General features: G+C 60.3%; 1 long non-coding RNA gene across 2 annotated transcripts in view; it reads left to right on the top strand.

Moving 5' to 3' along the window:
• Nucleotides 1-26,334, top strand: part of LOC130542365 (uncharacterized) — a 46,517-nt gene that overhangs the window by 5,161 nt on the left and 15,022 nt on the right. For both annotated transcript variants that reach the window (XR_008956863.1, XR_008956864.1), the window contains exon 2: nucleotides 5,794-5,932. This is a non-coding gene — a long non-coding RNA (uncharacterized LOC130542365). The remainder of the gene's footprint in view (nucleotides 1-5,793; nucleotides 5,933-26,334) is intronic.

Genomic DNA, 26,334 nt, shown 5'->3' with positions numbered 1-26,334 from the left:
GCGAGGGTCTGCTTTTCCCTCTTTCTGACACTCCCCCTGCTCATGCTTTTTTTCTTCCTGTCAAATAAATAAATAAAATCTGAAAAAAAAAAAGACAACAGGTCTTTATATTGACTTTATATGCTGCAGCTTTCTTGAATTTGTTTATTCTAACAGTATTTTTTTTTTAATGGAATCTTTCGGGATTTCATGTCATTTTCAAATAGTGACAGTTTTCCTGTATGGATTTCATATCTTTCTCTTTTTTTAAAATGATGTTAGTCACCCTACAGTACTTCATTTGTTTTTGATGTAGTGTTCCATGATTCATTGTTTGCATATAATACCTACTGCTCATTATGACACGTGTCCTTCTTTTTTTTAAAAGAATTTATTTATTTATTCGACAGATATAGAGACAGCCAGCGAGAAAGGGAACACAAGCAGGGGGAGTGGAAGAGGAAGAAGCAGGCTCACAGCGGAGGAGCCTGTTGTGGGGCTCGATCCCATAATGGCGGGATCACACCCTGAGCCGAAGGCAGACGCTTAACTGCTGTGCCACCCAGGCGCCCCAACATGTGCCCTCCTTAATACCCATCACCAGGATAACCCATTCCCCTTCCCCTCCCTTTCTGCAACCTTCAGTTTTTTTCCCAGTGTCAGTAGTCTCTCATGGTTCATCTTCCTCTCTCATTCACCCCTTCACTTTTCCCTTCCTTCTTCTAATGTCCTCCATGCTATTCCTTCCATTCCACATAGGAGTGAAACCATATGATAATTGTCTTTCTCTGCTTGACTTAATTTCACTTAGCATAATCCCCTCCTGGTCCATCCACCTTGGTGAAAATGGTGGGTATTCATCCTTTCTGATGACTGAGTCATATTCCATTGTATAGATGAACCACATCTTCTTTGTCCATTCATCTGCTGAAGGACATCTTGGTTTCTTCCACAGTTTGGCTATTATGGACATTGGTGCTATGAACATTGGGATACAGGTGCCCCTTCTTTTCATTACACTGTGTCTATGGGTTAAATACCCAGTAGTTCATTTGGTGGGTCGTAGGATAGCTCTGTGTTTAACGTCTTGAGGAACCTCCATATTGTTTTCAAAAGTGGCTGTACCAGCTTGAATTCTCACGAGTAGTGTAAGAGGGCTCCCCTTTCTCCACATCCTCTCTGACTTTTTTTATTTCCTGTCTTGTAAATTTTTTTTCAAGATTTTATTTATTTATTCCACAGAGATAGAGACAGCCAGCGAGAGAGGGAACACAAGCAGGGGGAGTGCGAGAGGAAGAAGCAGGCTCATAGCGGAGGAGCCTGATGTGGGGCTCGATCCCATAATGCCAGGATCACTCCCTGAGGCGAAGGCAGGTGCTTAACCACTGTGCCACCCAGGTGCCCCCTGCCTTGTTAATTTTAACCATTCTAACTGGTGTAAGATTGTATCTCATTGTCGTTTTGATTTGTATTTGCCTGATGGCAAGTGATGTGGAGCATTTTTTCTGTGTCTGTTGGCCATTTGTACGTCTTCTCTAGAGACATATCTCTTTGTGTCTTCTGCCCATTTTTTGGGTGTCGAGTTTGAGGAGTTCTTTATAGATCTTGGATACCAGCCCTTTATCTGTAATATCATTTTCAGATATCTTCTTTGAATCCATAGGTTGCCTTTTTGTTTTGTTGATCGTTTTCTTTGCCGAGCAGAAGGTTTTTATCCTGATGAAGAGCCAATAGTTCATTTTTTGCTTTTATTTCCTTTGCCTTTAGAGAACTGGCTTGCAAGAATTTGTTGTGTCCAAAGTTGAAGAGTTCTTTTGATTTTGATATGAGACAGGAAACCATTATCTTATTTTCCTGACCTGGGTCTGTGACCATGATTCCTAGCAGCTGCAAGGTGAGAGGAGGCCGGGAGTGGTGCACACTTCCTAGACTTGTGGTCAGGACTAGTCTGGTGCACACTGAAGTCAGCCACACCTGCCACAGAAGGCACCCAGTCAGTGTAGCTGTGGGCACTGCTGCCATGGTACTTTCGGGCCGGCTCCATTCTGCCACCTCCTGCTTTTCATCATCATCTTCAAGGTCATGTGCCTCTGCTCTTGCACTTCCCTCTCATTCCTTCCCTCCGTTCCTCCCAGAGGAAGCTCAGAGCAGCCTTCAACCCCTGCATCTCCAGATCCCATGGCCTCCGGGGTATTGTCCATCCTCCATCTGGCCCTCGTCCCTGGTGCCCTGTGCAGTCCGATGCCAGGGTAGCCTTCTCGAGACAAACATCTGGCCCTGATGGAACACTTCCATGGATCTCGTGTGATGCGAGGATGATGCCCTGCCCTGGAAGGGGGCTGCAGGTCCCCAATCAGGAGAGCCATGTCTCCCTTTTCAGCATGGCCTGCCCTCCCCTCAGTCTTCTTCGGGGATACTCTCCCCACTTCCTGAGATGACAGCTCTGAACTTAAAAATGAATGTTATTTTACATATCTCTATGCCTTAGTTCATCCATGGCATGTCTTTCAACCCCGTCAGTGGGTATTTTTTAGCAGTTCTGAGGGCTGTCTGCTCAAGGAGGGGATGATCTGGGTGGGGCAGCTTTCCCTCTCATCTACCTCAGCATGTCCCTGAGCCCTGGGGCCAGCTGTCCCACTGAGGATTGAGGGACCCGAGGCAGCCCATCCTGAGCCCAGGCTGTGTCAGCTCATAGACTGATGCGTGTCGGAGGGGTGGGCAGCTGGCATGGGCCAGGGGAAGGCAGTGTCTCCCTCTCATTCCCTCCCTTCCTCCCAGAGGTAGCTCAGAGCAGCCTTCAACCCCTGCATCTCCAGATCCCTTGACCTGTGCCTCCTGTGTTCAGCTGGTGACCTTGGAGTTTCGCATGGATTCTACCTCCCGTACCCTCTCCCGTAGCAGTTCCTGGATCAGGGGAGGGTCGGACCCTTGTCTGTTTTTGGTCTTCTTCCTGTCCCGCACCAGGCACACCCACCGTTGCATCTTCCATGTATGTGCTTGGAAGCAAGCCCTTCCACAGGGAACCTATTAGCCAAATGGATCCAGGCAATGAACATTGAAGTAGAGATCCAGGATCCATAATAAACCTGCTCTGAAACCTGTCCCAAAGTCTGTGACTCTCTCACACTGAAACAGAAACAATAATAGCTTTCTGGACTGTGAAGTGACATGTGTCTCTACTTCCAATCTTGAATGCATAGGTGCTGAGCCTGGACAGAAAAGGACCATGGCTCCCGTGGGCTGGGATCCACAGTAAGAACTCAGTGAAATCTGAATTTGAGGCATGGAGTGAATAATTATTGTAGAGTGAATCCTCCCAAGTAAGGCTTATGCACATTGCACAGGAAAAGCTTTTTCAAAGAGGTTCCTGAAAGAAAAATCTTTTTTAAAAATTTATTTTAATTCCACTAAAGCTAACATACAGTGTTACATTCGTTTCAGGTGTACAAGAGAGTGATTCAGTAATTCTCTATATTACTCAGTGGTCATCAGGAAAAGCGTCCTCTTAATCCCCTTCATCTATTTCACTCATCCCTCTATCCACCTCCTCTCTGGTAACCGTCGGTTTGTTCTCTATTGTTAAGAGTTTGTATTTTGGTGTGTCTCCTTTTTCTCTTTTAGTTACTTATTTTTGTTTGTTTTTTAAATTCCCCATTAGAGTGACATCGTATGGGATTTGTCTTTCTCTGACTGACTGATTTTAGTTAGGATAATACTCTCTAGCTCCATCCATGTGGCTGCAAATGGCAAGGTTTCATTCTTTTTCAAGCCGAATTATACTCCATTGTTTGTGTGTGTGTGTGTGTGTGTGTGTGTGTGTGTGTGAATACACACATCTATCCTCTCATTTGTCAATTTTTCTACAGACACTTGGGTTGCTTCCATATTGTGATATTGTAAAAAATGGTGCAAGAAACATAGGGGTTCACGTATCCTTTTTACTTACTGTTTTCCTATTCTTTGGGTAAATACGAGTGTGTGATTGTTGGGTCGTAGGGTAGTTCTATATTTAATTTTTTGAGGAACCTTCATACTGTTTTCCACGGTGGCCACCACAGTTTGCATTCCCACCCACAGTTCGCGAGGATTCCCTGTTATCCACATCCTCCCAACACCTGCTATTTGTTGTGCTTTTGATGTTAGCCATTCTGACAGGTTTGAGGTATTACCTCATTGTCCTTTGGATTTACATTTTCCTGATGATGGGTGATGGTGAACATCTTTTCACGGGACTGTTGGCCATTTGTATTTCTTCTTTGGAAAAATGTCTGTCCATGTCTTCTGCCTATTTTTTAACTGGATTATTTGTTTTTTTGGGGGTCGAGTAGTATCAGTTGTATATGTTTTGGACACTATCCCTTTATTGCATATGATCTTTGCAAATATCATCTCCCTTTGAGTAGGTTGTCTTATTATTTTTATGTTTTCATTGTTCTTCTGCTGTGTGGAAACTTTTTATTTTGCTGTATTCCCAATAGTTTATTTTTGCTTTCATTTCCTTTGCCTCAGGACACAGTCTAGAAAAACGTTGGTATGGTTCATGTCAAGAAGTTACTGTCTTCCCTCCTGTAGGATTTTTATGGACTCAGGTCTCATATTGAGGTCTTGAAAATGTTTTGTGTTTGTCTGTATTGTGTAAGAAAGCAGTCTAATTTCATTCTTTTGTGCGTAGCTGTCTAGTTTTCCCAACACCATTTGTTGTAGAGACTGTCCATTTCCCTTTTGATATTGTTGCTTGCTTTGTATAAGATTCATGGACCACATAATTATGGGTTTCTGTCTGAACTTGTATCCTGTTCCTTTGGTCACTGTGTCTATTTTTGTGCTGTACTGTCTTGTTAGGATGACTGCAGCTTTGTAGTATAACCTGAAATCTGAAATTGTGTGTCCTCCAGCTTTGTTTTTCTTTTCCACATTGCACTGGCTGTTCGGAATCTTTAGTGGTTCCATACAAATGTTTAGGATTGTTTATTCGAGGCCTTTTGTTCTTTAATTTAAATTCAATTAGCCAACTTACAGTACATCTTTACTTTCAGATGTAGTCTTCAATAAATTTTCAGTCGTGTGTAACACCCAGTGCTCATTGTATCGTGTGACCTCCTTAATGCTACTCACCCAGTTATGCCCCCCCCAACTTCTCCTCCAACAATCATCAGTTTCTTGTGATAGTTAAGAGTCCATCATGGGTTTTGATGACTTCCCATTGTATTTTCCCTTCCTTCCCCTATGGTCTTCTTCCTTGTTTCTGATATTCCACATAGGAGTGAAAGAACATGATCATTGTCTTTCTTTCATTGACTTATTCCACTCAGCATAATACCCTCCAGCTCCACCCAGGTCGGTGTGATGGTAAGTATTCATCCTTTCTGGTGGCTGAGTAATATTCCATTGTGTATTTGATCCACATCTTCTTTATCCATTCATCTATCCATGGTCATCTGCACTCCTTCCACAGTTTGTCTATTATGGATATTGCTGCTATGAACACTGGGGTCCATGTGTCCCGTCTTCACTACCTCTGTCTCTTTGGGGTAAATACCCAGTAGTGCAATTGCTGGGACATAGGGTAGCTTTATTTATAACTTCTTGAGGAAACTCCGTACCATTTTCAAGAGTGGCTGTACCGGACTGCGTTCGTACAGGGGTGTAAGAGGGTTCCCGTTTCTCCACATCCTCTCCAACATGTATAGTTTCATGTCTTCTTATTTTTAGATATTCGGCCTCGTGTGATATGGCATCTATAGGGGTTTAGATTTGCATTTCCCTGAAACCAAGTAATATGAAGCATTTATGCATGTATCTTTTGGTCACCAGTACGTCATCATCAGTGAAATGACTTCCCATTTTAATCAATCTCAAGAGCTAAAGCTGGGTAAGGCACTGAAGCTGGATGATGCCATCGGTTGGAAGTGTGGAGAATTTCAAAAGATCTCCGTGGAGAGCAAGTTTAAAGGTCAGTGTGAAGCTACTAATTGGATCCGGGGAGATCTCTGAAATTGGGGGTTGCCTGGGATGGGCTGAGGGGGGCCCTCCGATTTTCCTATGAATCCTTGCTGCAGCCCTAAATGGACAGTTTCCTGCTGTGGGGCAGGCTGAGTCCTCTAGACGTGCAGAGGTGAGCCCAATGCCTGCTGCCTTGGAGGCAGGCAAACGGGGAGGGACCCTCAGCAGAAGACCCAGGGTTAGGTTAGGCCTCAAGAGACAGCAGGTCCGAACTGCCCAGTGCTCAGAGAGCTCCCAGGCCGAGTGAGATGAGGGCACAAGGGCGGGTGAGTGTGAGCCTTGGGGTTTCATCCGGAAGGGCACACAAAGGTCGGGGTTCACCAGAAGGGGCTCTCAGGGTGCCCCAATTCTCTTGCCCTGAATGCAGTGTTGTTCCCCAACATGGTACAGTTTACTGTGGGCTGAAGGCTGAGTCCTACGGTGTGGCTTGGGTGTCCCCAATCCCCCGGAGTGGGGTGCCAGAACCCTGGGGAGGGGCCCCTCTGTGGCCAACCTAGGGTAAGGGTTAGGGTCCAGGAGCCCGGCAGGGACAATCAGCAGGCTGTGCGGCAAGTTCTGTGGAGGGCTGAGAGGAGGCCATGGGGGAGGGTGAGCATGGGCCTCAGGGTTGGGGCACGGGGGGCTGCCAAAGGATGGGGACGGGCTCCGGTGGCCTCCCCAAATTCTCGTGCCCTGTAGGCTCCGTAGAGCCCCAAGGGGCATGGTTTCCTGTCGGGTGGCAAGCTGAATTCTGCGGTGGGGCACAGGTATCCCAAGTCCCTGGGGCTGCGGTGTAAGGCTCCTGGGGAGGCCCCCACACCCGCGGCCGACCTAGGGCTAGGGTTAGGCCCCAGGAGCCCCGCAGGCCCTATCTGCTGGCTGTATGGCTAGCCACACGGGCTGAGGTGAGGGTGTGGGGAGGGTGAGCATGGGCCTCAGGGTTGGGGTGCGGGAGGCCGCTGAAGTTCACTGGTGACTCAGGAGGGCCCTCATGGTTCTTTAGTCCTGAATGCTCTATGGCCTCCCAAGGTGCACAGTTTCCTGCGGGGTGGCAGACTGTGTCCTGCTGGGGGCTCAGGTGTCCCGAATTCCCGTGGCTGCGGCTCCAGGCTCCTGGGGAAGGGCCCCTCCACAGATGAACTAGCGTTAGGGTTGGGGCCCAGGAACCCCGCAGGCCAGATCTGCCCACTATGTCGCGAGCTCCGCCGCGGGCTGAGGTGAGGGTATGGGGTGGGGTGAGCATGGGCTTCAAGGTTGGGTTTAGGGATTGCCGAAGTTCGCGGGGGGCTCTGGGGGCCCTCCTGGTTCTCCCGCCCTGAATGCTCTACAGCCTCCCAAGGGGCATGGTTTCCTGCGGGCTGGCAGGCTTTGTCCTGCAGTGGGGCTCAGGTGTCCCCAGTCCCTGGGGCTGCGGCACCGGGCCCCAGGGGAGGGGCCCTACCCAGCCAACCTAGGGTCAGGTCTAGTCCCCAGGAACCCGGCAGGCCTGATCTGCTGGCTCTGCAACGAGCTCAGTGGCTAGCTGAAGGGAAGGCGTGGGGCGGGATGAGCGTGGGCCTCAGGGTTGGGGTGTATGGGGCCTCCGAGGATCGCTGGGGGCTCAGGGGGGCCCTACCAGTTCTCCTGCACGGGATGCTCTGTGGCGCCCCAAGGGGCATGGTTTCCTGAGGGGTGGCAGGCTGAGTCCCATGGTGGGGCTCAGGTGTACCCAATCGCTGGGTTTAGGGTATGGATTAGAGTACGGGTTAAGGTTAGGGTATGGGTTACGGTTAGGTTATGAGTGAGGGTATGAGTTAGGGTTAGGGGAAGGAGAGGGTATGGATTAGTGTTGGGTTTAGGGGGTTAGAGGTTAGAGGTTATGGGTTAGGGTACAGATTAGGGTTTAGGGTACGGGTTAGGGTTTAGGGTTTGGGTTTAGGTTTAGGGTTAGGGTTTTAGTATGGGTTAGGTTTAGGGTACGGGTTAGGGTTAGGTTACAGGTTAGGGTACGCATTAGGGTACGTTTTAGGGTACGGGTTAGGTTATGGTTTAGGGTTAGTGTTGGCGTATGGATTTGGGTACGGTTTAGGCTTCAGGTTAGGGTTAGGGTACGGGTTAGGGTTAGGGTACAATTTAGGGTTATGATACAGGTTAGGTTACGGTTTAGGGTTAGGGTTAGGGTACGGGTTAGGGAACGGGTTAGGGATAGGGATTGGGTACGGTTAAGGTTTAGGGTATGGGTTAGGGTTCAGGTTAGGGTTAGGTATGGTTAGGGTATGGATTAGGGTCCGAGTTAGGGATAGGGTACGGGTTAGGGTATGGGTTAGGGTACGGGTTAGGGTATGGGTTAAGGTTAAGGTAAGGGTACTGCTTAGGGTTAGGGTACGGGTTACGGTTTAGGGTTTAGGGTTACGGTTAGGGTATGGGTTAGGGTTAAGGTACCGGTAGGGTTAGGGTACGGGTTATGGTACGAGTTAGGGTATGGGTTAGGGTCAGTGTTTAGGGTTTAGGGTTAAGGTTAGGATATGGGTTAGGGTACTTGTTAGGGTTACGGTTAGGTTTAGGGTACGGTTTAAGTTACGGGTTAGGGTACAGTTTAGGGTAGGGTTTGGGTAGGGGTTAGGGTACGGGTTAGAGTACATGTTAGGGTTATGGTTAGGGTTAGGGTACAGGTTAGGGGTAGGGTTAGGGTACGGGTTAGAGTTAGGGTTAGAGAACGGGTTAGGGTATGGGTTAGGGTTAGGTTTAGGGTTAGGTTACGGGTTAGGGGTAGGGTTAGCTGAAGGGGTAGAGTTAGGGGTAGTGTTAGGGGTATGGTAGGGGTCGGGGTAGGGTTAGGGTTTAGGGTTAGGGTTTGGGGTTTGGGGTTAGTGGTTAAGGTTAGGGTTTAGTGTTTAGGGTTTTGGGATTAGGGTTAGGGGTTAGGGTTTAGGGTTAGTGTTAATGTTAGGGTTTAGGGTTTAAGGATTAGGTTTTATTGTTAGGTTTAGGGTAGGGTTAGGGTTAGGGTAAGGGTTAGGGTTTAGGGTTAGGATTAGGATTGGGGTTAAGGTTTAAGGTTTTAGGTTAGGGGTTAGGGTTTAGGGTTAGGGTTAAACCCCAGTAGGCCAGCAGGACTGATGCGCTGGCTGTGCAACAAGCAGAGGAGTGGGCCGCGGTGAGGGAGCTGGCAAGCGGGAGTATGGTATCCAGCATTTTGGTGCAGGGGGCCTTTGAACGTCGCTAGAGGCTCGGAGGGCCCTGCCCGTTCTCTCGCCCTGAATGACCAGCGGCGCCCCTAGCGGCCCGGGTGGTGGTGGGGTGGCAGTGTGAGTCAGGCAGTGAGGTTTGGGGGTCCCCAATGCCCTGCATTGCAGCGCAAAGCGCCTTGGGAGGGGCCCCTCTGGGACCGTCCTAGGGTTCGTGTTAGCACCTAGGAGTCCGGCAGACATGATCCGCCAGCTGTGCGGTAGCGGAGGGCCAGGCCGAGGTGAGGGCGCCAGAGAGCTGGAGCGTGGGCCAATAATTTTGGCGCGGGGGGCCTTGGAAGGTCGCTGGGGGATTGGAGGGCCCTGCCCGTTCTCCCAACCTGAAGGAACGTCAGCGCACCAGTGGCCTGTGTGGGGCGGGGCAGCAGGGTGTATCCGGCACTGGGGCTTGGGGGTCCCCAATCCCGGGTGTTGTGGCGCCAGGCCGGTTAGGAAGGGACCCTCAGGGGCCATCCTAGGGTTAGGGTTAGCGCCGAGGAGGCCGACAGGCCCGATCTGCTGGCTGTGTGAGGAGTGGAGTGGCGGGCCGAGTTGAGGGCGATGGCGAGTGGGAGCGTGGGCCCCAGCGTTTTGGCGCCCTGGGCCTTCGAATGTTGCCATGGCTCATAGCACCCTGCCCATTCTCCTGCCCTGAATAAGCAGCGGCGCCCCTAGCGGATCCGTTTTTGGTGGGGCGGCAGTGTTAGTCCAGCACTGTGGCTTGGGGATCCCAAATCCCCAGCGTTGCGGCGCCAGGCCCCTTGGAAGGGGCTCCTCCTGGGCCGACCTAGGGTTAGAGTTAGCCCCCAGGAGGCCGGCAGGCCCAATCCTCTGGCTGGGCGGCGAGAGGTGGGCAGGCCGAGGTAAAGGCCCTGGCAAGCGGGAGCGTGGGCCCCTGTATTTTGGCGCGGGAGGCTTCAAATGTCGCTGGTTTCTCCAGGGCCCTGACTGTTCAACCGCCCTGAATGACCAGCAGCGCCCCTAGCGTACCCGGTGGCGACAGTGTGGCAGGGTGAGTCCAGCTCTGGGGCTCTGAGTCACCAATCCCAAGCGTTGCAGAGCCAGGCCCCTTGGGATGTGCCCCATGGGGTCGACCTAGGGTTTCGGTTAGCCCCCAGGAGCCTGGCAGGAAGTATCCACTGGCTCTGCAGCAAGCGGAGGGGCGGGCCGAGGTGAGGGCGCTGGCGATCAGGAGCATGGGAGCCAACTTTTTTGAGCGGGGGGCCTTCGAATTTCGCAGGGGAAACGGAGGGCCCTGCCAATTCTCCCAATCTGAATGACCCGCGGGGAACCTAGTGGCCCGGGTTGTGGCGGGGAGGCAGGTGAGTCCGGCGCTGTGGCTCAGGGGTCCCCAATCCACCGCGTTGGGGCACCAGGCCGCTTGGGAGGGGCCCCTCGGGGGATGACCTAAGGTTAGGTTTAGCCCCCGGGACGCCAGCAGGCTCAATCCGCCAGCTGTGCGGCGAAAGGAGGGGTGGGTCAAGGTGAGGTCTCTGTGGAGCGGGAGCGTGGGCCCAAGCGTTTTGGCGCTGGGGTCCTTCGAATGTCTCCGGGGTCTCGGCGGGCCGTGCCCATTCTCCTCCCTGAATGACTGGCAGCGCCCCTAGCAGCCCAAGTGGCGGTGGGGCGGCAGGGTGAGTCAGGCGCTGCGGCTCGGGTATCCCCAATCCCCCGCTTTCTGGCGCCAAGCCCCTTGGGAGGGGCCCTTTGGGGGCCAACATAGGGTTAGGGTAGCCCCTAGGAGGCCAGCAGGCCCTATTCGCCAGCTGTGTGGATAGCGGAGTGGTGGACCGAGTTGAGAGCGTTGGTGAGCGGGAGCGTGGGCCCGGGTGTTTTAGCGCAGGGGTCCTTTGAAGGTCGCCGTGTTTTGGAGTGCCCCGCCCGTTCTCCCGCCCTGAATGAAGGGCAGGACCCCAAGACCCGGGTAGCAGCTGGGCGGCAGGGTGAGGCCAGTGTTGAGGTTGGGGTCCCCAATCCCCGGCGTTGCAGCGCCAGGCCCCTTGGGACGGGCCCCTCGGGGGTCGATCTAGGGTTACGGTTACCCCCAGAAGGCCGGTGGACCCGATCAGCAGCTGTGCAACATGCGGAGGGTTAAGCCGAGGTGAGGGCGCTGGTGAGCCTGAGCATGAGTCCAAGTGTTTAGCGCAGTGCGCCTTCGAAGGTCGGCGGGGGCTGAGAGGGCCCTGACCATTCTCCTTCCCTGATTGACTGGAGGGCCCCTAGAGGCTCGGGTGGCTGAATGGCAGCAGGGTGAGTCTGGCACTTGGGCTCGGGGTCCCCATCCCCAGCGTTGCGACGACAGGCCCCTTGGGAGGGGCTCCTGGGGGGCCAACATAGGGTTAGGTTTAGCCCCCAGGAGGCCGGCAGGCCCTATTCGCAACCTGTGTGGAGAGTGAAGTGGCGGACGAGGTGAGGGCGCTGGTGATTGGGAGCTTGGGCCTGGGCGTTTTGGCGCGGGGAGCCTTCGAAGGTCACCATGTCTTGGAGGGCCTTGCCCGTTCTCCCGCCCTGAATGAAGGGCAGCACCCCAAGCCCCCGCGTGGCGGCTGGGCGACAGGGTGAGTCAGGTGCTGAGGCTCGGAGTCCTAAATCCCCAGCTTTGTGGTGCCAGGCCCCTTGGGAGGGGCCCTCGGGGGTCGATCTAGGGTTACGGTCAGCCCCCAGGAAACCGGTGGACCCGATCAGTGGCTGTGCGGCATGCGGAGGGTTCGGCCAAGGTGAGGGAGCTGGCGAGACTGAGCATGAGCCCAAGCGTTTTATCGCGGGGGGCCTTCAAAGGTCACCATGTCTCAGAGGGCCCTGCCAGTTCTCCCACCCTGAATGACCTGCGGGACCCCTAGCGGCCCGGGTGGCGGCAGGGCGGCTTGTGAGTCTAGCGCTGGGGCTCGGGGGTCCCCAATCTACCGCGTTGCGGCTTCAGGGCCCTTGGGAAGGGCCCCTAGGGGGCCGACCTATGGTTAGATCAGCCCCCAGGAGGCCGGCAGTCCCGATACACCACCTGTGCGTCGAGCGGAGAGTTGGGCCGAGGTGAGGGTGCTGGTGAACATGAGCCTGGGCCCAAGCGTTTTGGTTCGGGGTGCCTTTGAAGGTCGGTGCTGGTTCGGAGCGCCCTGCCCGTTCTCCCACCTGAATGACCAGCGGCGTCCCTAGTGGCCCGGGTGGCGACAGTGCAGCAGGGTAAATCTGGATCTGGGGCTCTGAGTCACCAATCCCCAGCGTTGCAGAGCCAAGCCCCTTGGGATGTGCCCCACGGTGCCAACCTAGGTTTTCGGTTAGCCCCCAGGAGCCCGGCAGGCACTATCCACTGGCTCTGCAGCAAACAGAGGGGCGGGCCGAGGTGAGGGCGCTGGCGAGCAGGAGCGTGGGAGCCAACTTTTTTGAGCGGGGGCCTTCGAATGTCACAGGGGAAATGGAAGGGCCTGCCAGTTCTCCCACCTGAATGACCCGTGGCGCCCCTAGCGGCCTGGGTGGCGGCAGGGCGGCAGGTGAGTCCAGCGCTGGGGCTCGGGGGTCCGCAATCCACCATGTTGCGGCTCCAGGCCCCTTGGGAGGGGCCCCTCGGGGGCTGACCTAGGGTTAGGGTCAGACCCCAGGACGCCAGCAGGCTCAATCTGCCAGCTGTGTCGAAAGGAGTGGTGGGTCGAGGTGAGGTCTCTATGGAGCGGGAGCGTGGGCCCGTGTTTTGTCGCGGGGGGGCTTCGAATGTCTTCGGGGACTCGGCGGGCCCTACCTATTCTCCCTGAATGACTGGCGGCGCACCTAGCCGCCCTGGTGGCGGCGGGGCGGCAGGGTGAGTCAGGTTCTTCGGCTCTGGTATCTCCAATCCCCAGCGTTGCGGTGCCAGGCCCCTTGGGAGTGGCCCCTCGGGTGCCAACCTAGGGTTAGGTTTAGCCCCTAGGAGGCCGGCAGGCCCTATTCGCCAGCTATGTGGATAGCGGAGTGGCGGACCAAGGTGAGGGCGCTGGTGAGCAGGAGCATGGGCCCGGGCGTTTTGGCGCCGGGGGCCTTTGAAAGTCACCTTGTCTCAGAGGGCCCTGCCCTTTCTCCCTCCCTGAATAATAGCAGCACCCCAAGACCCCGGGTGGCAGCTGGGCGGCAGGGTGAGTCCAGCGCTGGGGCTCAGGGGTCCCCAATCTCCAGCGTTGCGGCGCCAGGCCCATTGGGAGGGGCCGTTCGGGGGCAATCTAGGGTTACGGTTAGCCCCCAGAAGGCTGGTGGACCCGATCAGCGGCTGTGCAACACGCGGAGGGTTGCCCCGAAGTGAGGGCGCTGGCGAGCCTGAGCATGACCCCAAGCATTTTAGCGCAAGGGGCCTTCGAAGGTCAGCGGGGGCTCGGAGGGCCCTGCCGGTTCTCCCACCCTGAATGAATGGCGGCGCCCCTAGTGGCCTGTGTGGGGCGGGGCGGCAGCGTGCATCCCACGCTGGGGCATGGGGGTCCCCAATCCCCGGCGTTGAGGTGCCAGGCCCCTTAGGAAGGGACCCTCAGGGGCCGTCCTAGGGTTAGGGTTAGCGCCCAGGAGGCCGGCAGGCCCGATCCGCTGGCTGTGCGAGGAGCGGAGGTGTGGGCTGAGTTGAGGGCGATGGCAAGCGGGAGCGTGGGCCCCAGCGTTTTGGCGCGCTGGGCCTTGGAATGTTGCCATGGCTCAGACGACCCTGCCCCTTCTCCTGCCTTGAATAAAGAGCGGCGCCCCTAGCGGCTCCGTTGGCAGTGGGGCAGCAGGGTGAGTCCCCCACTGCGGCTCGGAGTCCCCATCCCCATCGTTGTGATGCCAGGCCCCTTGGGAGGGGCCCCTCGGGGGCCAACCTAGGGTTAGCTTTAGCCCCCAGGAGACCGGCAGGCCCTATTCACAACCTGTGTGGAGAGTGAAGTGGCGGACCGCACTGAGGGTGCTGGTGATTGGGAGTGTGGGCCTGGGCGTTTTGGCACGGGGGGCCTTCGAAGGTCACCGTGTCTCGGAGGGCCCGGCTCATTCTCCCACCCTGAATGAACCGCAGCACCCCCAAGCCCCTGGGTGGCGGATGGGCAGCAGGGTGAGTCAGGTGCTAAGGCTCGGGGTCCCCAGTCCCCGGCATTGCGGCGCCAGGCCCCTTGGGAGGGGCCCTCGGGGATCAATCTAGGGTTATGGTTAGCCCCCAGGAGGCCAGTGGACCCGATCAGCAGCTCTTCAGCACGTGGAGGGTTTGGCCGAGGTGAGGGCGCTGGCGAGACTGAGCATGAGCACAAGCGTTTTAGCCCGGGGGGCCTTCGAAGGTTGACGGGGGCTCAGAGGGACCTGCCTGTTCTCCCGCTCTGTTGACCGGTGGGGCACCTGAGGCTCGGGTGGCTGAAGGGCAGCATGGTGAGTCCGGCACTTGGGCTCAGGGTCCCCATCCCCAGCGTTGCGGCGCCAGGCCACTTGGGAGGGGCCCCTGGGGGGCCGACCTAGGGTTAGGGTTAGCCCTCAGGAGGCCGGCAGGCACGATCCACCCACTGTGCAGCGAGCGGAGGGGTGGGCCGAGGTGAGGGCACTGGGGAGCGGGAGTGTGGGCAGCAGCATTTTGGCGCCCTGGGCCTTCGAATGTTGCCATGGCTAGGAGCTCCCTGCCAGTTCTCCTGCCCTGAATAACCAGCGGCGCCCCTAGCGGCTCCGTTGCTGGTGGGGCGACAGGGGGAGTCCCGCACTGCAGCTCGGGGATCTCCAATCCCTGGCGTTGCGGTGCCAGGCCCCTCGGGATGGGCTCCTTGGGGGCAGACCTAGGCTTAGGGTTAGCCCCCAGGGGGCCGGCAGGCCTAATGGGCTGGCTATGCGGTCTGTGTAGCAGCGGTCCGAGGTGTGGGCGCTGGCGAGCGGGAGCGTAGGCCCAAGCGTTTTGGCGGGGGCACCTTCGAATGTCTCTGGGGGCTCGGAAAGCCCTGCCCCTTCTTTCGCCATGAATAACCAGCGGCGCCCTTAGCGGCCCAGGTGTGGCAAGGCGGCAGGGTGAGTCCGGCACTGGGGCTCGGGGGTCCACATTACCTGTCTTGCGGAGCTAGGCCCCTTGGGCGGGTCCACTCGGGGTCTGACCTAGGCTGATGGTTAGCCCCCAGGAGGCCAACAGGTCCTATTCGCTGGCTGTGCGGTGAGCTGATCAGCGGGCCAAGGTGAGGGCGCCAGCGAGCGGGAGCATGGGCCCAAGCGTTTTGGTGCAGGGGGCCTTCGAAGGTCTCCGGGGCTCGGAGGGCCCTGACCGTTCTCCCATCCTTAATGACCGGCGGCGCCCCTAACGGCCCAGGAGGTGGCGGGGCGGCAGGGTGAGTCCGGCGCCGGTGCTCGGGGGTCCCCCATCCCCAGCGTTGCCGTGCCAGGCCCCTTGGGAGGTGCCCCTCGGGGACTGACCTAGGGTTAGGGTTAGACCCCAGGAGGCCAGCAGCCCCAATCAGCTGGCTGTGCAGTGTGCAGAGCAGCGGTCCGAGGTAAGGGCGTTGGTGAGCGGGAGCGTGGGTTAAAGCATTTCGGCGTGGGTGCCTACGAAAGTCGCCGGGGCCTCGGAGGGCCCTGCCCGTTCTTTTGCCCTGAATGACCTGCGGCGCCACTCGCGGCCCAGGTGTGGCGGGGCAGCAGGGTTAGTGTGGCACTGGGGCTCGGGGGTTCGAAATCCCTGGCTTTGCGGCGCGAGGCCACCTGGGAGGGTCCACTCGGGGCCGACCTAGGGTTAGGGTTAGCCCCCAGGAGGCCGGCAGGCCAGATCCACTGGCTGTGTGGTGTGGGAGCGGAGGGCCAAGGTGAGGGCGCTGGCGAGCGGGAGCGTGGGCCCAAGTGTTTTGACGTGTTGGGCCTTCGAAAGTCGCCGGGGGTTCAGAGGGCCCTGCCTGTTCTTCCCTGAATGACCGGTGGCGCCACTCAAGTCCTGGGTGGCATAGGGGCAGCAGGGTGAGTCCGGCACTAGGGTTCGGGGGTCCCCAATGCCCAGCGTTGCAGCACCAGGCCCCTTCGGAGGGGCCCCTTGGGGCCTGACCACGGGTTAGGGTTATCCCCAGGAGGCCGGCAGGCCAGATCCACTGGCTGTGCGGTGTGCGGAGCAGCCGTCTGAGGTGAGGGCGCTGGCTAGCGGAAGCGTGGGCCCAGGTGTTTTGGCGTGGTGGGCCTTTGAAGGTCGCCGTGTCTCGGAGCGCCCTGCCCTTTCTCCCGCCCTGAATGAATGGCAGCACCCCAAGCCCCCGGGCAGTGGCTCGGCATCAGGGTGAGTCCAGTGCTGAGGCTCGGGGTCCCCAATTCCTGGCCTTGCAGCGCCAGGCCCCTTGGGAGAGGCCGCTCGGGGTCGATCTAGGGTTACGGTTGGCCCCCAGGAGGCCGGTGGACCCGATCAGCGGCTGTGCAGCACGCGGAGTGTTGGGCCCAGGTGATGGCGCTGGCAAACCTGAGCATGAGCCAAAGCGTTTTAACACAGGGGGGCCTTCAAAGGTCAGTGGCGGCTCGGAGGGCCCTGCCCGTTCTCCTGCCCCGATTGACCGGTGGGCCCCTAACGGCTCGGGTGCCTAAAGGGCAGCAGGGTGAGTCCGGCACTTGGACTCGGGGTCCCCATGCCCAGCGTTCTGACGCCAGGCCCCTTGGGAAGGCCCCTCGGGGGGCAACCTATGGTTAGAGTTAGCACCCAGGAGGCCGGCAGGCCCGATACACCACCTGTGGGTCAAGCAGAGAGTTTGGCCGAGGTGAGGGTGCTGGTGAACATGAGCCTGGGCCAAAGTGTTTTGGTTCGGGGCGCCTTCAAAGGTCGGCGTGGGTTCGGAGGGCCCTGCCCTTTCTCCCACCCTGAATGAACGTCAGCGCCCCTAGCGCCCCGGGTGGCGACAGTGCACCAGGGTGAGTCCTGCTCTGGGGCTCTGAGTCACCAATCCCAAGCATTGCAGAGCCAGGCCCCTTGGGATATGCCCCACGGGGCCGACCTAGGGTTTCAGTTAGCCCCCAGGAACGCAGCAGACCCAATCCTCTGTCTGGGCGGTGAGAGGTGGGCGGGCCGAGGTAAAGGCACTGGCGAGTGGGAGCGTGGGCCCCTGCATTTTGGCGCGGGAGGCTTCAAATGTCGCCGGTTTCTCCAGGGCCATGTCCATTCTCTAGTCCTGAATGACCGGTGGCGCCCCTAGCGGGCCGGGTGGTGATGTTGCGGCAGGTTGAGTCTCACTCTGGGGCTTGGAGTCCCTGATCCCCGGCGAAGCGGCACCAGGACCCTTGGGAGGGGCCCCTGGGTGGCTGACCTAGGGTTAGGGTTAGCCCCCAGGAGGCAGGCAGGTGGGATCCGCCCACTGTCTGGGGAGCGGAGGGCGGGGCCGAGGTGAGGGCGTTGGGGAGCAGGAGCGTGGGCACCAGCGTTTTGGCACAGGGAGCCTTTGAAGGCCACCGGGGCCTCGGAGGCCCTGCCCCTTCTTTCGCCCTGAATGACCGGCAGTGCTACTAGCAGCCCGGGTGGCGGCATTGTGGTAGGGTGAGTGTGGCTCTGGGGCTTGAGGTTCCCGATCCCCAGCGAAGCGGCACCAGGACCCTTGGGAGGGGCCCCTGGGTGGCCGACCTATGGTTAGGGTTAGCACCCAGGAGGCCGGCAGGCAGGATCTGCCCGCTGTGCGTGGGGCGGAGGGGCGGGCTGAAGTGAAGGCGCTGGCGAGTAAGAGCGTGCGCCCAAGCGTTTTGGCACCGGGGGCCTTCGAATGTCTCTGGTGACTCGGCGGGGCCTGCCCATTCTCCTCCCGGAATGACCGGCGGCGCCCCTAGCAGCCCAGGTGGCGGCGGGGGTAGCATGTAAGTCTGGGCATAGGGCTCGGGGGTCCCCAGTCCACCGCGTTGCGGTGCCAGGTTCGTTGGGAGGGGCCCCTCGGAGGCTGACCTAGGGTTAGGTTTAGCCCCTAGGATGCCGGCAGGCGCTATTTGTCAGCTGTGTGGAGACTGGAGTGGCGGACCGAGGTGAGGGCACTGGTGAGCGGGAGCATGGGCCCGGGTGTTTTGGCGCGGGGGGCCTTTGAAGTTCGCCTTGTCTCGAGGGCCCTGCCCGTTCTCCTGCCCTGAATGAACGGCAGCACCCCAAGCCCCCACGTGGCGGCTGGGTGGCAGTGTGAATCCAGTGCTGAGGCTCGGGGGTCCCCAATCCCCAGCGTTGCGGCACCAGAGCCCTTGGGAGGGGCCCCTTGGGGGTCGATCTAGGTTTATGGTTAGCCCCCAGGAGGCCGGTGGACCCGATCAGCGGCTGTGCAGCACGCAGAGGGTTGGGCCGAGGTGAGGGCGATGCAGAGCGGGAGCGTGGTCCCCAGCGTTTTGGCACCCTGGGCCTTCGAATGTTGCCATGGCTCGAAGGGCCCTGCCTGTTCTCCTGCCCTGAATGACCGGGGGCGCCCCAGCGGCCCGGGTGGTGGCGCGGGGGCAGGGTGAGACCGCAGTCGGGGCTTGGGTTCCCCAATCCTGGCATTGGGGCGCCAGTCCCCTTGGGAGGGGTCCCTCTGGGGCCCAGCTTGGGTTAGGGTTAGCCCCCAGGAGGGCGGCAGGCCCGATCTGCCAGCTCTGCGGCGATTGAAGTTGCGTGCTGAGGTGAGGGCGCTGGCAACCGGGAGCGTCGGTCCAAGCGTTTTGGCATGGATGGCCTTCGTAGTCGCCAGAGATTCGGAGGGCGCTGCCTGTTCTCCTGCCCTGAATGACCGGCGGCGCCCGTAGTGGTCCGGTTGGCGACGGGGCGGCAAGGTGAGTCCGGCACTGGGGTGTTCCCCAATCCCCGGCATGGCGGCGCTGGGCACTTGGGATTGGTCCCTCAGGGGCCGACCTAGGGTAGCGTTAGCCCAAAGGAGGCTGGCAGGCCCGATCTGCCAGCTGTGCGGCGAGTGGAGTGGTGGGCCGAGGTGAGGGCGCTGGCGATCCGGAGCGTGGGCCCAAGCGTTTTGGCACGGGGGGCTTTGAAGGTCGCTGGTGTCTCGGAGGTCCCCTCCCGTTCTCCCGCCCTGAATGAGGACGGCGCTCCTAGCGGGCCAGGTCGCGGTGAGGCGGCAGTGTGAGTCTTGCGCTGGTGCTCGGGGGTCCCAAAGCCCCGGCGTGGCGGTGCCAGGCCCCTTGGGAGGGGCCCCTTGGGAGCCGACGTATGATTTGGGTTAGCTCCCAGGAGGCCATCAGGCCCGATCAGCCAGCTATGCGGTGAGCGGAGGGGCAGGCCGAGGTGAGGCTGCTGGTGAGCGGGAGCGTGGGCCCAAGCGTTTTGGCGCTGGGAGCCTTCGAAGGTCTTCGGGTTCTCTGAGGGCCCTGTCCGTTCTCCCGCCCTGAATGACCGGCGGCGCCCCTATCGGCCAGGGTGGAGGCAGGGCGTCACGTTGAGTCCGGCTCAGGGGCTCGGGGGTCCCCAATCCCCACGGTGCGGCACCAAGCCCCTTGGGAGGGGCCCTCATGGGCCGACCTATGGTTAGGGTTAACCCCCAGGAGGCCAGCAGGCCCGATCCGCCGGCTGTGCTGCGAGGGGAGTCGTGGGCCAAGGTGAGGGCGCTGGCGAGAAGGAGCATGGGCCTAAGCGTTTTGGGGCGGGGGGCCTTCGAATGTCGCAGGGGCTCGGAGGGCCCTGCCCGTTCTCCCACCCTGAATGACCGGCAGTGCCCCTAGTGGCCCAGGTGGAGGCGGGGCGGCAGGGTGAGTCCGGCGCTGGGGCTTGGGGGTCCAAAATCACGGGTGTTCTGGCGCCAGGCCTGTTGGGAGAGGCCCCTCTGGGGCCGACCCAGGGTTAGTGTTAGCCCCCAGGAGGCCTGCAGGCCCAATCCGCTGGCTGTGTAGTGAGTGGAGGGGCGAGCCGAGATGAGGTCGCTGGCGAGTGAGAGCGTGCGCCCCAGCGTATTGGCATGGGGGCCTTCAAGTTCGTCAGGGGCTCGGAGGGCCCTGCCCGTCCTCCTGTCCTGAAAGACCGACGGAGCCCATAGTGGCCCGGGTGGCAATGGGGAGGCACGGTGAGTCCGACGCTGGGTTTCACGGGTCCTCAATTCCCGGCGTTGTGGTGCAAGGCCACTTAGGAGGGGCCCCTCGGGGGTCGACCTAGGTTTAGGGTTAGCACCCAGGATGCCAGCAGGCCCGATCCGCCCGCTGTGCGGTGAGCAGAAGGGCGGCTCGAGGTGGAGGCGCTTCGAGCGGGAGCGTGGGCCCAAGCGTTTTGGCGTGGTGGGCCTTTGAAGGACGACGGGGGCGAGGAGGGCCCTGCCTGTTCTCCCGAACTGAATGTACTGAGGCGCCCGTAGCAGACCGTGTGGCCGTGGGGCGGAAGGGTGAGTCAGCGCTTGTTCTCCGGGGTCCCCAATCCCTGGCGTTGCGCCGCCATGCACCTTGGGATGGGTCCCTTGGGGTCCGACCTAGGGTTTGAGTTAGCACCCAGGAGGCTGGCAGGACTGATCCGCTGGCTCTGCGATGAGCGGAGGGGTGGTTCGAGATGAGCGCACTGGAGTGCAGGGCCGTGGGACCAGGCACATTGGCGCGGGGGGTCTTCGATGGTCGCCGGTGGCTCAGAAGGCCCTGCCCGTTCTCCTGCCCTGAATGAACGGCGGCGACCCTAGCGGCCCAGGTGGTGGCGGGGCAGCAGTGTGAGTCCGGCGCTGGGGCTCGGGAGTCCCCAATCCCCGGTGTTGCGGTGCCAGGCCCCTTGGGAGGTGCCCCTCGGGAGCCAACCTAGGGTTAGGTTTACCTCCTAGGAGGCCGGCAGGCCCTATTCGCCAGTTGTGTGGAGACTGGAGTGGCGGACCGAGGTGAGGGCGCTGGTGAGCGGGAGCATGGGCTCGGGTGTTTTGGCACGGGGGGTCTTTGAAGGTCACCGTGTCTCAGAGGGCCCTGCCTGTTCTCCCGCCCTGAATGAATGGCAGCACCCCAAACCCCCAGGTGGCGGCTGGGTGGCAGGGTGAGTCAGGTGCTGAGGTTCGGGATCCCCAATCCCCAGCATTGTGGCGCCCGGCCCCTTGGGAGGGAGCCCTCGGGCGTCGATCTAGGGTTACGGTTAGCCAACAGGAGGCCGGTGAACCCAATCAGCGCTGTGCGGCACGCAGAGGGTTGGGCCGAAGTGAGGGCGCTGGCGAGCAGGAGCATGGGAGCCAACTTTTTCGAGTGGGGGGCCTTCGAAGGTCGCAGGGGAAACGGAAGGCACTGCCAGTTCTCCCACCTGAATGACCCGCAGCGCCCCTAGCGGCCCGGGTGGCGGCAGGGCAGCAGGTGAGTCCAGCACTGGGGCTCGGGGGTCCCCAATCCACCGCGTTGCAGCAACCAGGCCCCTTGGGAGGGGCCCCTCGGGGGCTGACCCAAGGTTAGGGTCAGACCCCAGGACACCAGCAGGTTCAATCTACCAGCTTTTCGGCGAAAGGAGTGGTGGGTCGAGGTGAGGTCTCTGTGGAGCGGAAGCGTGGGCCCAGGCGTTTCGGTGCGGGGGCCTTTGAAGGTCACCGTGTCTCGGAGGGCCCTGCCCTTTCTCCCTCCCTGAATAATGGCAGCACCCCAAGACCCCAGGTGGCAGCTGGGTGGCAGGGTGAGTCCTGCGCTGGGGCTCGGGAGTCCCCAATCCCTGGTGTAGCGGCGCCAGGCCTATTGGGAGGTGCCGCTTGGGGGTCATTCTAGGGTTACGTTTAGCCCCCAGAAGGCTGGTGGACGCGAGCAGCAGCTGTGCAACACGTGGAGGGTTGCCCCGAGGTGAGGGCGCTGGCGAGCCTGAGCATGACCCCAAGCGTTTTAGCACGGGGGGCCTTCGAAGGTTGGCGGGGGCTCAGAGGGCCCTGCCGGTTCTCCCACCCTGAATGAATGGCGGCGCCCCTAGCGGCCCGTGGGGGCGGGGCGGCAGGGTGCATCCGGCGCTGGGGGGTGGGGGTCCCAATCCCTGGAGTTGCAGCGCCAGGCCCCTTAGGAAGGGACCCTCAGGGGCCATCCTAGGGTTAGGGTTAGCACCCAGTAGGCCGGCAGGCCCGATCCGCCAGCTGTGCGAGGAGCGGAGTTGTGGGCCGAGTTGAGGGCGATGGCGAGCGGAAGCGTGGGCCCCAGCGTTTTGGCCCACTGGGCCTTGGAATGTTGCCATGACTCGGAGGGCCCTGCCCATTTTCCTGCCCTGAATAAAGAGCGGAGCTCCTAGAGGCTCTGTTGGCGGTTGGGTGGCAGGGTGAGTCCGGCACTGCGGCTTAGGGTTAGGTTTAGCCCCAGGAGGCCGGCAGGCCCTATTCCCAACCTGTGTGGAGAGTGAAGTGGCAGACCGCAGTGAGGGCGCTGGTGATTGGGAGCGTGGGCCTGGGCGTTTTGGTGTGGGGGGCCTTCGAAGGTCACCATGTCTCGGAGGGCTGTGCCCATTCTACCGCCGTGAATGAACGGCAGCACCCCAAGCCCCCAGGGTGGCGGCTGCGCGGCAGGGTGAGTCAGGTGCTGAGGCTCGGGGTCCCCAATCCCCGGCGTTGCAGCACCAGGCCCCTTGGGGGTCGATCTAGGGTTACGGCTAGCCCCCAGGAAGCCGGTGGACCCGTTCATCGGATGTGGGGCATGCGGAGGGTTCAGCCAAGGTGAGGGCACTGGCAAGACTGAGCATGAGCCCAAGCTTTTTAGCACGGGGGGCCTTCGAAGGTCAGCGGTGGCTTGGAGGGACCTGCCCTTTCTCCTGCTCTGAATGACAGGCGGGGCCCCTCGCGTCTCAGGTGGCTGAAGGGCAGCAGGGTGAGTCTGGCACTTGGGCTCGGAGTCCCCATCCCCAGCGTTGCGGCTCAAGGCACTTGGGAAGTGCGTCTCGGGGGCCGACCTACAGTTAGGGTTAGCCCCCAGGATTCTAGCAGGCTGAAAACACCGCCTGTGCATCGAGCAGAGAGTTGGGCCGAGGGGAGGGTGCTGGTGAACATGAGCCTGGGCCCAAGCGTTGTGGTTCGGGGCGGCTTCGTAGGTCTGCTAGGGTTCGGAGGGCCCTCCCCTTTCTGCCACCCTGAATGAACGTCTGCGCCCCTAGCGGCCCGGGTGGGGTGGGGTGGCAAGTTGCATCTGGTGCTGGGGCTTGGGGGTCCCCAATCCCGGACTTGTGGCACCAGACCCCTTGGAAGGGGCCCCTCGGGGGCCAACCTAGGGTTAGGTTTAGCCTGTAGGAGGCTGGCGGGCCCTATTCGCCAGCTGTGTGGAGAGCGGAGTGGCGGACCAAGGTGAGGGCGCTGGTGAGTGGAAGGGTGGGCCTGGGCGTTTTGGCGCGAGGGGCCTTCGGAGGTCGCCATGTCTCGGAGGGCCCTGCCCGTTCTCCCGCCCTTAATGAAGGGCACCACCCCAAGCCCCAGCATGGCGGCTGGGCAGCAGGGTGAGTCAGGTGCTGAGGCTCGGGATCCCTAATCCCCGGCGTTGCGGCACCAGGCCCCTTGGGAGAGGCCACTCGGGGTTGATCTAGGGTTACGGTTAGCCCCCAGGAGGCCGGTAGACCCAATCAGCGCCTGTTCGGCACGTGGAGGGTTTGGCCGAGGTGAGCGCGCTGGCGAGACTGAGCATGAGCCCAAGCGTTCTAGCGTGGGGGGCCTTCGAAGGTCGGCGGGGTCTCGGAGGACCTGCCCGTTCAACCGCTCTGAATGACCGGCGGGGCACCTAAGGCTCGGGTGGCTGAAGGGCAGCAGGGTGAGTCCGGCACTTGGGCTCGGGGTCCCCATCCCCAGCATTGCGGCCCCAGGCCACTTGGGAGGGGTCCCTGGGGGGCCGACCTAGGGTTAGGGTTAGCCCTCAGGAGGCTGGCAGGCCCAATCCACCCACTGTGTGGTGAGCGGAGGGGCGGGCCAAGGTGAGGGCACTGGCGAGTGGGAGCGTGGGCACCAGCATTTTGGCGCCCTGGGCCTTTGAAATTTGCCATGGCTTGGAGGGCCCTGCCCCTTCTCCTGGCTGAATAACCAGCAGCGCCCCTAGCGGCTCCATTGCCGGTGGGGCGACGGGGGGCATTCCGCACTGCGGCTCAGGGATCCCCAATCCCCGGTGTTGCGGTGCCAGGCCCCTTGGAATGGGCCCCTCGGGGGCAGACCTATGCTTAGGGTTATTCCCCAGGAGGCCAGCAGGCCCGATTGGCTGGCTGTGCGGTCTGCGGAGTAGCGGTCCGAGGAGAGGGCGCTGGTGAGCGGGAGCGTAGGCCCAAGCGTTTTGGCACGGGGCGCCGTCAAATTTCTCCGGGCCTCGGAAAGCCCTGCCCCTTCTTTCGCCATGAATAACCGGCAGCACCCTTAGCGGCCCGGGTGTGGCAAGGCGGCAGGTGAGTCCGGCACTGCAGCTCGGGGGTCCACATAACCTGGCTTGTGGAGCTAGGCCCCTTGGGAGTGGTCACTCGGGGGCCGACCTAGGCTTAGGGTTAGCCCCCAGGAGATTGGCAGGCCCTATTCGCCGGCTGTGCGGTGAGCTGATCTGCGGGCCGAGGTGAGGGTGATGGCGAGCGGGAGCGTGGGCCCAAGCTTTTTGGCACGGGGGGCCTTCAAAGGTCGCCGGGGCTTGGAGGGCCCTGACCATTCTCCCATCCTGAATGACCGGCGGTGCCCCTAGTGGACCAGGAGGTGGCGGGGCGGCAGGGTGAGTCCGGCGCCGGTGCTCGGGGGTCCCCAATCCCCGGCGTTGCGGCGCCAGGCCCCTTGGGAGGTGCCCCTCGGGGACATACCTAGGGTTAGGGTTAGAACCCAGGAGACCGGCAGCCGGGATCGGCTGGCTGTGCGGTGTGCGGAGCAGCGGTCCAAGGTAAGGGCGTTGGCGAGTGGGAGTGTGGGCCAAAGCATTTCGGCGTGGGGGCCTACGAAATCGCCGGGGACTCAGAGGGCTCTGCCCGTTCTTCCACCCTGAATGACCGGCAGCGCCACTCGCGGCCTGGGTGTGGCGGGGCGGCAGGGTGAGTGTTGGACTGGGGCTCGGGGGTTCGAAATCCCTGGCGTTGTGGCACCAGGCCACCTGGGAGGGTCCACTCGGGGCCGACCCCGGGGTTAGGGTTAGCCCCCAGGAGGCCGGCAGGCACGATCCGCGGGCTCTGCCGCATGCGGAGGGGCTAGCGGAGGTGAGGGCCCTGGCGAGCGGGAGCGTGAGCCCAAGAGTTTTCGCGTGGGGCTTTCAAAGTTTGCTGGGGGCTCGGAGGGCACTGCCTGTACTCCTTCCCTGAATGACCAGCGGCGCCCATAGAGGCCAAGGTGGCGGCTGGGCTGCAGGGTGAGTCCGGCGCTAGGGATCCGGCATCCCCTATCCCTGGCGTGGCGACGCCAGGCCCCTTAGGAGGGGCCCCTCGGGGGCCGACATAGGGTTTGGAGTTAGCTCCCAGGAGGCCTACAGGCCTGATCCGCCGGCTGTGTGGCGTGTGGAGGGGCTGGCCGAGGTGAAGGCGCTGGCGAGCGGGAGCATGGGCCCAAGCTTTTTGGCGAGGGGGCCTTCAAAGTTCGCCTGGGGCTCTGAGGGCCCTGCCCAACTCCCGCCCTGAATTACCGGCGACGCCCCTAGCCCACTGGGTCGCGGTGGGGCGGCAAGGTGAGTCAGGCACTGTTGCTCGCGGGTCCCCAATCCCCGGCGTGGTGGCACCAGGCCCCTTGAGAGGGGCCCATCGTGAGCCCACCTAGGGTTAGTGTTAGCCCCCGGGAGGCCAGCAGGCCGGATCCACCGGCTGTGTGGCCAGTGGAGGGGCAGGGTGAGGTGAGCGCGCTGGTGCGCGGTAGCATGGACCCATGCATTTTGGCGTGGGGGGCCTTCGAGGTTCGCCGGGGGCTTGGGAGGCCTTGCCCATTCTCTCGCCCTGAAAGACTGGCGGCGCTCCTAGCAGCCCGGGTTGCTGCGGGGCGGCAGGGTAACTCTCGCGCTGGGCTCAGGGGTCCCCAATCCCTGGCGTTGTGGGGCCAGGCCCCTTGGGAGGGGCCCCTCGGGGGCCGACCTAGGGTTAGGGTTAGTCCCAAGGAGGCCGGCAAGCCCAGCGCTAAGTGGTTCTGGCAATGTAACAAAAACGCCATACACTTATCTGTAAGAAATAACGGTGTACAGGAGCCCTCTTAGCCCTAATATCATCCTTTGTGAATATGGAAGCCAGCCCCAAAGTGGTTGTGGAAGTCTGACGAAAGGGCTAAGCACTTTTCTCTGAGTCACCACACTATACAGGGAAAGACCAATGTACATCATCTTTCACGAGTAGGAAGCATTAATGAAAAGGTTCTGGAATTTCGAGGACTCTGACCAATCCTTATTGGTAATAAACCACCGTGTACAGGAAAACACCTTCAAC

Source organism: Ursus arctos, unplaced genomic scaffold (assembly GCF_023065955.2).
Source record: "Ursus arctos isolate Adak ecotype North America unplaced genomic scaffold, UrsArc2.0 scaffold_33, whole genome shotgun sequence".
NCBI lineage: Eukaryota > Metazoa > Chordata > Mammalia > Carnivora > Ursidae > Ursus > Ursus arctos.
This window is presented reverse-complemented; position numbering and strand designations above follow the sequence as displayed.